The sequence below is a fragment of the Equus asinus genome, unplaced genomic scaffold, assembly GCF_041296235.1.
Source record: "Equus asinus isolate D_3611 breed Donkey unplaced genomic scaffold, EquAss-T2T_v2 contig_589, whole genome shotgun sequence".
Classification (NCBI taxonomy): Eukaryota; Metazoa; Chordata; class Mammalia; order Perissodactyla; family Equidae; genus Equus; species Equus asinus.
Window position 1 is genome coordinate 122,583 of NW_027225281.1, and position 12,306 is coordinate 134,888.

A 12,306-nucleotide genomic window follows, 5' to 3' on the forward strand; every position below is an offset into this window, starting at 1 on the left:
CTCACTGGAATCACGATAGACATTTCATTGAATCGGAATTTTCCTTATGGTAGTATTGACATCTAAATAACATTAAGTTTTCCAATCCATGAACACAACATGCCTTTGTGTTTATTTGTCTCTTCTTCACTTTCTTTCAGCAATGTTTTGTGATTCTCAGTGCACAAGGATGTTGCCTTCCTTGTTGAGTGTATTCCTAAGTATTATATTCTTTTTGACGATATTATAAATGCAATTCTTTCTTAAATTCTTTTTAGGGTCGCACATTTACTAGCGTACAGAAATACAAATGATTTTGTATCTTGCAACATTGCTGAATTAGATTGTTGGTTCTAAGAGATGTTTTGTGCACTCTTTAGAATAGAGCCCTTCTCCCTCCACCTGCCACCACCTCCATCTTGTTTTCCATTTTCCCATCTTTTCAACATCATTACATCCACTTTGTGTGTGGGGCTGTGAAATTGACAACATTGTTCAATTGTCTAGTATATATCGCTAAAATACAAAAATATAAATTATTGTAAAACCTGATGATCTTTTAGTTACTATGTCTATATGAGGTATTCTCATTATTATTACTATTTTCTCTGTCAAGGCACTTTTAGAATTGTAAATTTACAGGCAATACTGAAAATTTTCAGAAAATGTTCTCAAGATATTTAGAATTTTCAAGAATATATTTTTCAATAAAATATTTCTCATTTACTTTTCTGTGTTTTGTTCATGCTGTTTGAATATGGTGTATCATACATATCAATTCTGAAAAAATGTTTTTTTGATAATAATAACTCCATTATTATCTTACTATGTGCTTTCTAAGAAAGACAATAAGCATATGTTGGTTTCCCTGTATTAATTCTCTAATTCTCCTACCTTGCAAAATGACAATCTTTTTCTGTTGCTTTTGCTGTTACTTTCTTTTCATTCTGATAGATATTTTCACTTTGTCTTTGAAATTTTCACTCAATCTTTTTTTATCAGTTTCATAGTTTTTAATTTGTAAGAGGCTTTCTTGTTACCTGAAACTATTTTACATGTCTCATAATATTTATCTTGTGGGATAATATGTCACAGTTCTTTGATGATATGATTCCCATTTTTGAAAAGTACATTCTCTTTCTGCATTTTTACAATGATGTGTGACTCACTGTATATTCGTGCAGAGTGTGTGTGAATAAGTGTGTGTATGTATGTACATTTGTTCATCTTCTTCTTTCATTTTGGAAACTTCCTTAAAAGTCTGGTAGCATTCAACTCTAGAATAACATGCCAGACTAGAACTTTACATACTGTGTGGAGCTTCTTCACTTACAATGTCTCTGGAGGAGAATTCCTCCTCCTACCTCCAGGAAGGACTCTCAGAGTACTATTTCCTTTTTTCCATTTAAGTGACTGAATGTTTCTCTATCCAAATTCCTTCTTTCAGAGTCTTCAACTATTTCATCTCTCATTGTGCCTTTTGCTCACCTGCTGACTTTTAATTTGTAACATGTCTATTTCTTAATCATCATAATAATTGAGTTTTAAGAGGGAGGGATGATAAATACGTGTGCTTAAATTCACATACTTATCTAGGATTGGAAATGATTCTAAATACAAGAAAAACAAAGGGAAGAAAGGAATGAGTAAGACAAAGTGTTATAAAGTAATGTATGATGTTATATAAATGTTAGAGAAGCAGAGAGATAGAAAACATGTCATTTGGAAGAGCTTGAGCAAAGTCCTGAAAGCTACACTGAGCATGGTGTAGAGATTTTCAAGTAAAGGGTCTTCTTTAACTGCAGCATTCGGAACTTGAGTGAGGAGGCAGAAGAGAATGACTTTGTGTAAGTGGCACTTAACAATAAGGATTCGTGCAATATTTAAGAACAGATGAGCCAAATTATAATATCTAACTTCAAGAAAACATCTAACTTCAAGAAAGATTTGTCATTACTTGGCCAAGTAAATTTAAGAAATAAATATAACTCCTCAACATGAGCTGATAGGCTACTGTAGGATTAGAGGAAAGTTTTAGGGCTTAAATACGAAAGAAAAATCATCCCTTATGGGTCATAAACATTTATTGATACTAGAACTATACAATGTATACAGTTACATATATTTTCTATGCTTACATTTTGAATACAACACCTGATTTTGATGATATGTGAGTCTGTGTAGGGTAGTAAAACACACTTATCCTAATAAAGTCACAATTCAAATGTTGTTTTGAAATAATTTTAAGGATTTCTAAGAAAACACTTTGGCCACAAATATTTGCATATTCAAATTTCAATGTCTGGATTAGAAAATAAGATTTTTTTTCTTTCAAATGGATAAGTTCAGTTCATTTAAGAGCCATAAAATTTTATGTAATACACAGTCTGACTACAATAATAAGTTAAAAATAGCTTATAGTTTTGTACTTAACTTACTCTCTTGTTTGACTCTAGGAAAAATAATATCAGCTCCCCTATGGAAAATTATAATCAAACATCCACTGATTTCATCTTATTGGGGTTGTTTCCACCACCAAGAATTGGCCTGTTCCTCTTCATTCTTATTGTTCTCATTTTCCTAATGGCTCTGTTTGGCAACCTGTCCATGATTCATCTCATCTTCCTGGACACCCAGCTCCACACACCCATGTACTTTTTACTTAGTCAGCTCTCCATCATTGACTTGAATTACATCTCCACCATTGTTCCAAAAATGGTTTCTAATTATTTCTTAGGAAAAAAGTCTATCTCCTTCATTGGATGTGGGGTTCAGAGCTTCCTTTTCTTGACTTTAGCAGTTGCAGAAGCACTGCTCTTGACATCTATGGCCTATGATCATTATGTAGCTATTTGTTTTCCTCTCCACTATCCCATTCATATGAGCAAAAGAGTATGTGTGCTGATGATAATAGGATCTTGGACCATGGGCTCTATCAACTCTTGTGCCCACACCACATAAGCCCTCCAAATCCCGTACTGTCAATCCAGGGCCATCAACCATTTCCTCTGTGACATCCCAGCCATGTTGACTCTGGCCTGCATGGATACCTGGGTTTATGAGTATACAGTGTTTGTGAGCACCACCCTCTTCCTCGTGTTGCCTTTTATTGGTATTGCATGCTCCTATGGCCAGGTTCTCCTTGTTGTCCACCACATGCACTCACCAGAAGGGAGGAAGAAGGCCAATTCGACCTGCAGCACTCACCTCACTGTGGTGACTTTCTATTATGCTCCATTTGTTTACACTTATCTGCACCCAAGATCCCTCAGATCTCCAACAGAGGACAAGGTTCTGGCTGTCTTCTACACCATCCTGACCCCAATGCTAAACCCCATCATCTACAGCCTGAGAAACAGAGAGGTGATGGGGGCCCTAAGAAGGGTAATTCAGAGAATCTGTGCTGTAAAAACGTAGGCAGAGCTTTTTGCATGTGTAGCCAGGACTTGGATACAAGTTCATGTATCAGTGTACAGTAATTAGAATTATTATTTTATGCCTAGAGTGCAAGAACTAAAATTAGAGCAGAAGAAAATCACTCATGTCTGGACAAAATTATTTTGCAATAAACTAATCATTTCAACCCTTATCCTTTGTTCTTCATGGTGCATTTTCACATTAACTTCAAATTCATTTCCAAATGCATTTATTTTTTGCTGATATGCTGTCAGTGAAAATGGTTCTTGGTCATGGAAAGGAAAATGGAAACTGTCTAACTGAAATTGTCATTCAGCATAGAAGTTTTACCACTTTCAAATAAGTCTAAAACAGAAAAATAAGTGTTTCCTGAATGTCAAGATCTAACTGAAATTCAGAAGACTTCTTAGTCTTCTCACGGTAGACCCATAACTTACCAGTTAATCTTTCTTTCAATTTAGAGAGACTTATTACAGGGACTTAGCTGAAACTTCAGCAGGGATTCGGACTTCTCTTTCTTGTCTCTTTTAGGGTGATGAATCCTAGGGAAGTGATTTAACATCAGGAGTACATCAGGATCAACAATGAAAACTTGGAGGTGCTAACAAAAGTCAAGGAAATTGTGAAGTTAATTTTAAGAGGAGTGTTTCAAAGGTTTTGTCAATTAATGGGAATTAGGAATATCAAGGACATTCCCACAATCGCCCATGACATTCTGCACACACAAAGTTTACATCCTAAGTAATGTTAAAAAACAAACTCAGTTGGGGGCCGGCTTGGTGTCTCAGTGGTTAAGTTAGCACATTCTGCTTTGGCGGTCCAGGGTGCACCGGTTTGGGCCCTGGGTATGGACCTACACACTGCTTGTCAAGTTATGCTGTGGCAGGCATCCTACCTATAAAGTAGAGAAAGCTGTGAACGGATGCTACCTCAGGGCCAGTCTTCCTTAGCAAAAAGAAGAGGATTGACAGTAGATCTTAGTGCAGGGCTAATCTTCCTCAAAAAAAAAATTCAATTGAGTAAATTTTACAGATTTTATTGGCTTTATTCAATGATTCATGAATCTGAAAACATCCCTTCTAGCATCCCACCTAGACAGGAAGAAGCTCTGAAGACCTATACAAAAAGACAGACCTTTATAGTCAGAAGGAGGTGGGACAAGGAAGTTATTCTTAAAAAGAGCTGATTGGTTCAGGCAAGGTCAACTTCCCTTGGGGGATGGCGGGGTCCATCAGGTGGCTTACCTCGCTAGTGCTGACCAGTTAATTCCAGACTGAGTGGTTTGAGAATCTAGTCCTTGGAGAGGTTGAAACTGTAATTAAGTTAGGTATATGTCTTGGCTTGTTGATGGGGACTTAGCACAAGTGACTCCATTCTGGACCTGTTGTCTCTTTTGTAACAGTAGCCACTGCTACTCTTGTATTAGATAATATCTCAGATGAGATTTTCTTCTTCATTTACTACTTCTTATAGGTTTCTCTGAAATAGGTTGAGAAAAGTCAATATCTATGTACAAATTTGAGTCACTGATAATATGGGTCAGTTACTATCCTAAACAAGTCCCACTTTTATGGCCAATAAAAATCCCTCAGCTCATGTAAACTTCCCCCCGGTTGAAGTGCTGCCACTGCTCATCAGTGATAACTGCACAAATGTTCTTTATCATCTCAGGTATGGCAGGGAGGGGAAAGGTCATACTCTACAGAATTTGAAGGGCACAGCACAAAATGAAAATATGAGGTCTCTTGTTCTAGAAGCACGAAAAAGTGATTTAGTGGTCCTAAAATGCAAAGTTTTTTCCTTCAAAATTAATTTATTAGCTATAAATGAAATACAAATTACAAACAATATTTCTTGTATCATGATTTTATATATAATAAATAGTAATACTTTATTATGTAATGCCTGTATTGGTCATAATATTTTTCTGGCTCACTTTTCTCCAAATTTATTTTCATCAAAATTTATACTTTTAAGAACTTCATTTGTTATCAATATAATTGAAAATATTGTCAGTCAATGATGGCAAATGCTAAGATGCAATTAACTTTTGATGATTTTTGATTTTGAGAAGCATCTGCTTAAGTTACCGAAGCTATTATGCATGCTTATACGTTGTGAAAATTTGGACTGAATTTCTGATGTTGTATCAAAATATAAATTTTACTACATGTGGAGCTGATGATTCTCATGAGAATTTTTTTCTAAAAAGATTTCTCTTATGAATCAAATTCAACTTAGCAATCCATATAAATCAATTTCATATAAATCAAATTTAATTTTAAATCTGAATTTAATCAATGGCTTTCTAATAATTCCTCTCAAATTTCTGGTAACTTGTGGACTTTGTATAAAAATTCGAAGTGTCCTCATGTTTCTAATGCCTGTTTATTCCTTTTATCATTGTATATTCAATTACAAGTGAAATGCATGCTATTTTTTGTTGTTGCTAATAACTGGCTTTTGAAACTTCAAGGGAAAGAGTTTTCTTTTCCTTCATTAATCTTTCATATCACATTTTAAATCCTCAAATTACCTTTAAATTTTGTTTACAATTCTAATCCTGTGGATGTTTCTTTTGCAATGTTGCAGTAGTTTCAAACCATTGATTCTGGACTCTTCGATGAATTCTGTGAGTCCCTTGTATGCTTCAGTGCAATGACCATGCGTACACGTTTATTTAAAAATTGCTTTCTATCCCCAAATCCCCACCCAGTACATAGTTGTATATTTTAGTTGTGGGTCCTCATGTGTACACTTTTATTTAAAATAATTTACTGGCAAGTTTGCTTCCTAAGCTACCTAGCATTTCCTGTTCTGGCACTCAGGTGAGATAGTTAATAATTTCTTAGGTGACAGAGGGATGGGCTCTGGGACTGAAGGATAAGTCAGCCCCTGCCCCCATCATAGGTCATTGCTGCTGCCAGGCAGAGATTCTCCTTTCTAATGGGCAGTGGCCACTTCCATCATTGTTGTTACACCTGTAGCTGCTGCTTTCATCGCTACCACCAATTAAGTTCCAGGTCTCAACCCAGCTACTCCCTTGGGGTCCTGTGGTGCTTTGAACACAGATGTGTGTGTGCACATGAGGAGGCCAGGCCAATTGCCCTTTGTGCATGCTGCCTTAGCCCACATGTGCAGGTGCTGTTGCTGGACAAAAACTAGCATCCTAATGCTTCCATATAACCTAGCTCCGCTGCTCAGGTGTATACTCCGAGATAAAGTTATTAACAATTTCAAGGTTTTAACAACAGAGCATTAAACCAAGAAAGAAACCTTTCTGAGCATGAGACACTATGCAAGCAAACAGGGCACATGCCCGGGAGGGCAGGCCTGAGAAGAGTAGAATGAATGAGCAGGAGAGGAATAATATCATGCAAATCAGGAAAATGATGAGAATGTCTGCTGTTTTTGTCATTTATCATCAGTGGAAATAATCTGATGGAGTGTCATGTTGAGCAGAGATTCCCAATTCAGACTCCTTACCTATTTCAAGTAGTGACTAAGGGAGGTAATCAGGAGATATGGATCAATTTTTTGCCCTGGAACACCATGGCCTAGGCGAAACCATGCCATATCTCTGGATGTAGTTTGTTCAAGAGCAAGATGGAATCATTTTGCCCTTTGGTATCAGTAAATGGTGTAGGAGAGGAAAAATAAGTTTCCTCTATGTTTCTATGTTCCTGGCTAAAAAATCCCCTGTAATAAAAGAAAGATTAACAGGAAACAAGCGCAAGTTTCGTAACATATGCATGCTATATAGATAGGAAAGACCCAGGAAAATCAGCTCCCTGAAATGGCCAAGTCTTCACCTTAAATATCATCTTTAGCTAAAGACGAAGATGTTGGGGGAAAGGGGAGGAGCAGTTAGGGGAGGTTACCAGGAAAGGCACAGTAAACAAGAGCATGTTCTTTCTGCAGATTTGAGCTGCCACTTTACTCCATTGATAAGAGTTTCTAGAGATCTGGTCATCCTCCACCACCTGGTTAAGAGAGGGAGAAACCCTTGCAAATGGAAATTTCCCTCATAAATGTAAATATCTCTTGCAAAAGGGTGACTTCTACTCCAGTTTTCACAAGTTGTTCTATGTCTGCTGATTCTTAAAAGTAACCAGCCTATAATGATCTTTATGCCAAAGAGGCACATTTGGGGGTGGCAAATTTTGCTTTCCTTTAATGGCATCATTAAAGTCTCTCTTACTAACTTTACTACAAAAGCAAGGATAATTCAAATTTTCGTGGCAACAAATCTGGAAATGAGGATTAATAGGTCAAAGCAAATACTGAGCACTCCAGGCTATTAGAAATGACCTTGAAATTCTTTATTCCAGTAGTCCCATGGCTCAGGAAAGTAGTAAACTAATTCCCACAGATATTGTGTCTGCACAAATGAAGAAGGCCATTCCTTCTCCCATAAACTCTTACCATTAGGAAGAGCAATATAGAAAGAAGACAAATTATTCAAATATTCTACCAGTATCTCCATTGTTTGTGAGAATCTACCCCAGATCATTTTAAAAACTGGACAATAAAGTCTCTCAGGATAGAAATACCCAAGTTGTCTTCAACTCACAGGGTTCCTGGCTCACTGTTCATTATGTCTCCTTTTAGCCATTTTTATTATCATCCAGTTGTTAACCAATAATTATTACCTTGTACTTCTTCTCCTTGTCTTTTACTGAGGAAGATAGACCCTGAGCTAACATCTGTGCTAATCTTCCTCTATTTTGTATGTGGGTCAGCACCACGGCATGGCCACTGACAAGTGGTGAAGGTCCATGCCTGGGAACTGACCCTGGGCTGCTGAAATAGATCACACTGAATGTAACCACTAAGCTATGGGGCTGGCCCCGTATCTTTCATTTCTTATTCATTCTTCAATTGTTTCATGACAGGAAAATGCAAATTTTAAAGCACATGGTCTCTATTTGGATGCTTTTATAATGCACATTGTGTGCATTGAGTTTTCTTATATATTAAGTTATCAAGGTTTGATTTACAGAAAGGGAAATTCTATTTCTCTTCCTATTTTTAGTGATGAGTATCTTTCTCAGACAATGAAGTGTGGGTGAATTGTGTGATAATATGGATTAAAGTAATAATTGCCTTCTTGTAATGTTTAGTTCAACCCCAACTACTCATTTAGTTGCATTCAAAATCTGGAATAAAAAAGACAGTTGTTATTTGGACCAAATGTCTTATCACTCACTAAATAATTACTGACTAATTGCTGCATTTTACGGGACACGAAGATGTATGTGTCATACAAACTGGGAGCCAATTTCACATTTCGGTCTTAACCTCCATCCTTTTGTCTTATTTCCATGAAGTCAAACAATCATGAAATCCTCTTCATTTTCTCTCCTAAATATTTTTAAATATATTTTTTCCTCACCTATCACTGTAATCACTTGCTCCAAAGTGCACTCCAAACATTAGGAATTATCCTGCTTGTAATGATTATAGTGGTCTCCTTGGTGTTCTGTCTTATCTCAAAGGTTTTAAATGCATATTTGCAGCAGCTAACCGCCAAAGAAATGACACGCTCCCAAGACCCCATTCCTGTTTCACTCTGTGATTATGTTGATGACCTGCTCTTGGAATTGGAAGGGAGTTTGAGATGGAAGAGCGTAGTGTCTGCCCTTGTGACAGAAATAGCATCTTTAGGTCCTATTTTTCAGGATAATGATTGGGGATGTAAATAATGGTGGTTCCTTGGAGGCACTTATAGTTTAATATTTCTGTAAGAGCAGAATCTAAAATTTAAGAGAAAATAAACGATGCTTTCAAGGGTGCAGAGTACAATTCTCTGGAAGCAGTGGCTGTGTTAGTGGTTTCCATTTTCCTGCACTTTCAAATATTTACCCAGCATCACTACAATTGAATGTCCAAGTGGATTTGGACATTTGTACTTTAGAAGATATTTCTATGCAAAGCTTCAACTATATTTGGAAAAAGTCCATATCCCTTACCTTGACCCGTCTGTGAAGCTTCTTTGATCTGCATGTCCTAACTTTCTCCCACTCACAGCTTCCTGCTGCTCTCTTTCCTCAGTCATTTGAGGTCTTTGAGAGTTCTTTCCCTGAGGTTGACATGACCAGTCTCTTCTTCATGTCAGGGTGGCCTCCCTGATGATTCTATGTGATAAATCTCCCTGACTTCATCAATGCCCAGTGTGACTATATAATGTGGGCTTTAGGTGTTTATCGCTCACACTGACATTTGGGCTCCACATGGTCAGAGGCTGTATCTCCTTGTCCATTGTTTTACCCACAGTAACAAGAATGATGAGCATCACACAAAAGTGCTCAGTACGTACTTTGAATTAATAAAGAGTAAATGGAGGCGAATGAATTTCCATGAAATCCTCCCAATTGCTTGTGCCTGGTGCGAACCTTGGAGGCTATTTTTTTCAGTTTGTCATTATCTCATCAGCACCTATTGTTGTTACTGTTGTATAAAAGTGAGTTGATTGTTGAATGTCTCCAGGATATAGTTGGAAATAGTGTATTTTTTACTAAATGAGAAATTGTATCATTGGTGATTTTTAGAGGGTAAATCAATGGTAGAAAGACCTGAACACCAAAGCCAAAACCCAAAAATTAATCCCAGAGGTCATATGAAGAGCAGGAAAACGTACATACATTTTTTTTTTAATCCAAGAAGAAAAACAGGCTCCAGGAAAGCAAATAAATGAATTGTATCAAAGACTGAGGAGTCTGACTCACATTTCATTGCTCATCTGAAAGGGAAAGGGAGACAGAAGGGGATGAATCCCGACTTTTGTGTAGAGAAATTATCTCGCTATTTCTTCCTTCAGATGTTTCATGCAGCATGTTCACAATTTTCTTAAATTGTATCACATTTCAATATGCTCAGTTGAGTCCACAAATAACACAATACAGATATGTCCCTAGCATTTGCATGCCATATCACCCCATTCTTCTCTGGGAGGCACTACATAATGTGTCTTTTTCTACACCATCAAGCAATTAACTCAATTTTCTCCAGACACTGATTAGGTGTCCTACAAATTTAACTAAATTCTGACACTATTAACCTAAGGATACCATCAGATTCCACAGGTTTAGGGTTCAGTCCAAAAAGGCTGTCCCCACCTTAGATGCCAATCACAAGTCCAAGTGCCAGTGCTTCTGACCTGTGACCTATAAAATGGAGGTGCCCATGAGCCCCTCCTCATTTGTGATTAATCTGCTAGAGTAGCTCAAAAAACTCAGGAAACTGCTTTACTTACTAGGTTATAGGTTGATTACAAAGAATATTAAAGGATATGGATGAACAGCCAGATGAAAAGATAGATAGGGTGAAGTCTTGAAGGGTCCTGAACAGAAGAGCTTGGGGCTCTGCGTCTGGAAACATTCCACTTCATCAACCTAGAAGATCTCTAACCCCAGTCCTGTTGTGTATAAAAAAGGTTTTACTACTGCTATTTTACTGATACACTTAAAGGTACTTCAAACTATGAAGGGGGTTATGTAGGAGTTTTAATGGTCATAGAAAAGAATGAAGGCTTGAAAGAGTCCATCCTTCAAACTCTCCATTCACTGCCCAAGTTCACACTGCCAGTATCTTTCCCTGGCTTCTTTAATACCTTTTAAAGTGTTTTTGTGACTAGAGTCTGTTTCAAACTTATATTATATCCTATACAGTGTCATCCAAGTTTTTTTTTTCTAAAATACAAATGTGATAGTTTCATTCCACAAGCTATAATTTTCTATTGAATGCACAAGACTTTCCAAACTTAGATTCATATTCCACTGCTTCTAAAGGTACATTATGTCTACTTTTACCTGTTTGCTATCCCAAAATGTGTTCCTCTTTGGCTTGAGTATTTTTGAGAATAAAAGACTAAGGAAGAAACTTTGACCTTCCCCCTAACTGCCTGTTCCAAAGAGGAGCGACCAACACAGATAACAATAGTATTATATGAACTAGATGTGGTGGACAGGGAGGAAACTAACAAGGCCCATTTCATCAGTCTTCCCATTTTCCATCGTCTTTGCAAGGTATGGCAAACATTTGTCTATTTAACTTTTGCCTTTCCAGCTACATGTGTATTGCCTTCCTTTTCTTTGAAGTCCCAAACCAATACCACAAACATCACCTTCTGTCTTTAGCTGAAGATTGTATTTAAGTGGGGGCTTTGGCTATTCTGGTGAGTTACTCAGTTTTCCTGGCTTTCTTCCATGTTTACATGTTATAGAACTTGTTTGACTTTCTCCTGTTATTTTGTCTCGTGTCAATTTAATTCTTCGACCAGCCAGAGGAACCTAGAAGTGTAGATGAATATTTCTGCCTGCTCTACGTTCAAATTTCAACTTGTGGAAAGTTGTATTTATATTTTACATATTATAGCTGAAACCTAAGTTTCTCTTATTACTTCACATATTGCATGCTGTAGCTACCTAGTCATTTGCCTCTGTGCGTTTAGGTAAATATTTCCTTTAAATACAAATAACTTCTTTCACATCATTTGAATATATAATTTTCTTAATTTAATTTAGAATAAATTGTGATTATTCCCACATGCAGGTCATTTAATCTCAATACTTTAATTGAAATGATAAATACACCAAATTAAATAATCCCATTCAAAATTGTTTTATAAAAGTATGTTAGGAGAAGACAGACTCCAGATATCAATTACAGTTAAGATAAAGCAAAACAGGTAAGCAAAATTAGAAACATCACATTTGAATGCTTCTTTTCTTACTTCATATTCCATTAGCTATATTTTATGTATCACAAATAAATTTTATATACTGCATATATGTAATTTAAAAATTATTTTATGTGATGCTCTAAGGCTGTGCTGTCCAATGCAGTAGCCATTGGCACCATGTGGCAACTGGGCACTTGAAACATGTATAGTCAAAAGTTCAATGTCCT

General features: G+C 36.7%; 1 pseudogene; it reads left to right on the forward strand.

The window, feature by feature from the left end:
• The first annotated feature begins 2,457 nt into the window (after positions 1 to 2,457).
• On the forward strand, positions 2,458 to 3,396 carry LOC139044092 (olfactory receptor 2L5-like; annotated as a pseudogene).
• The last annotated feature ends 8,910 nt before the right edge of the window (positions 3,397 to 12,306 follow it).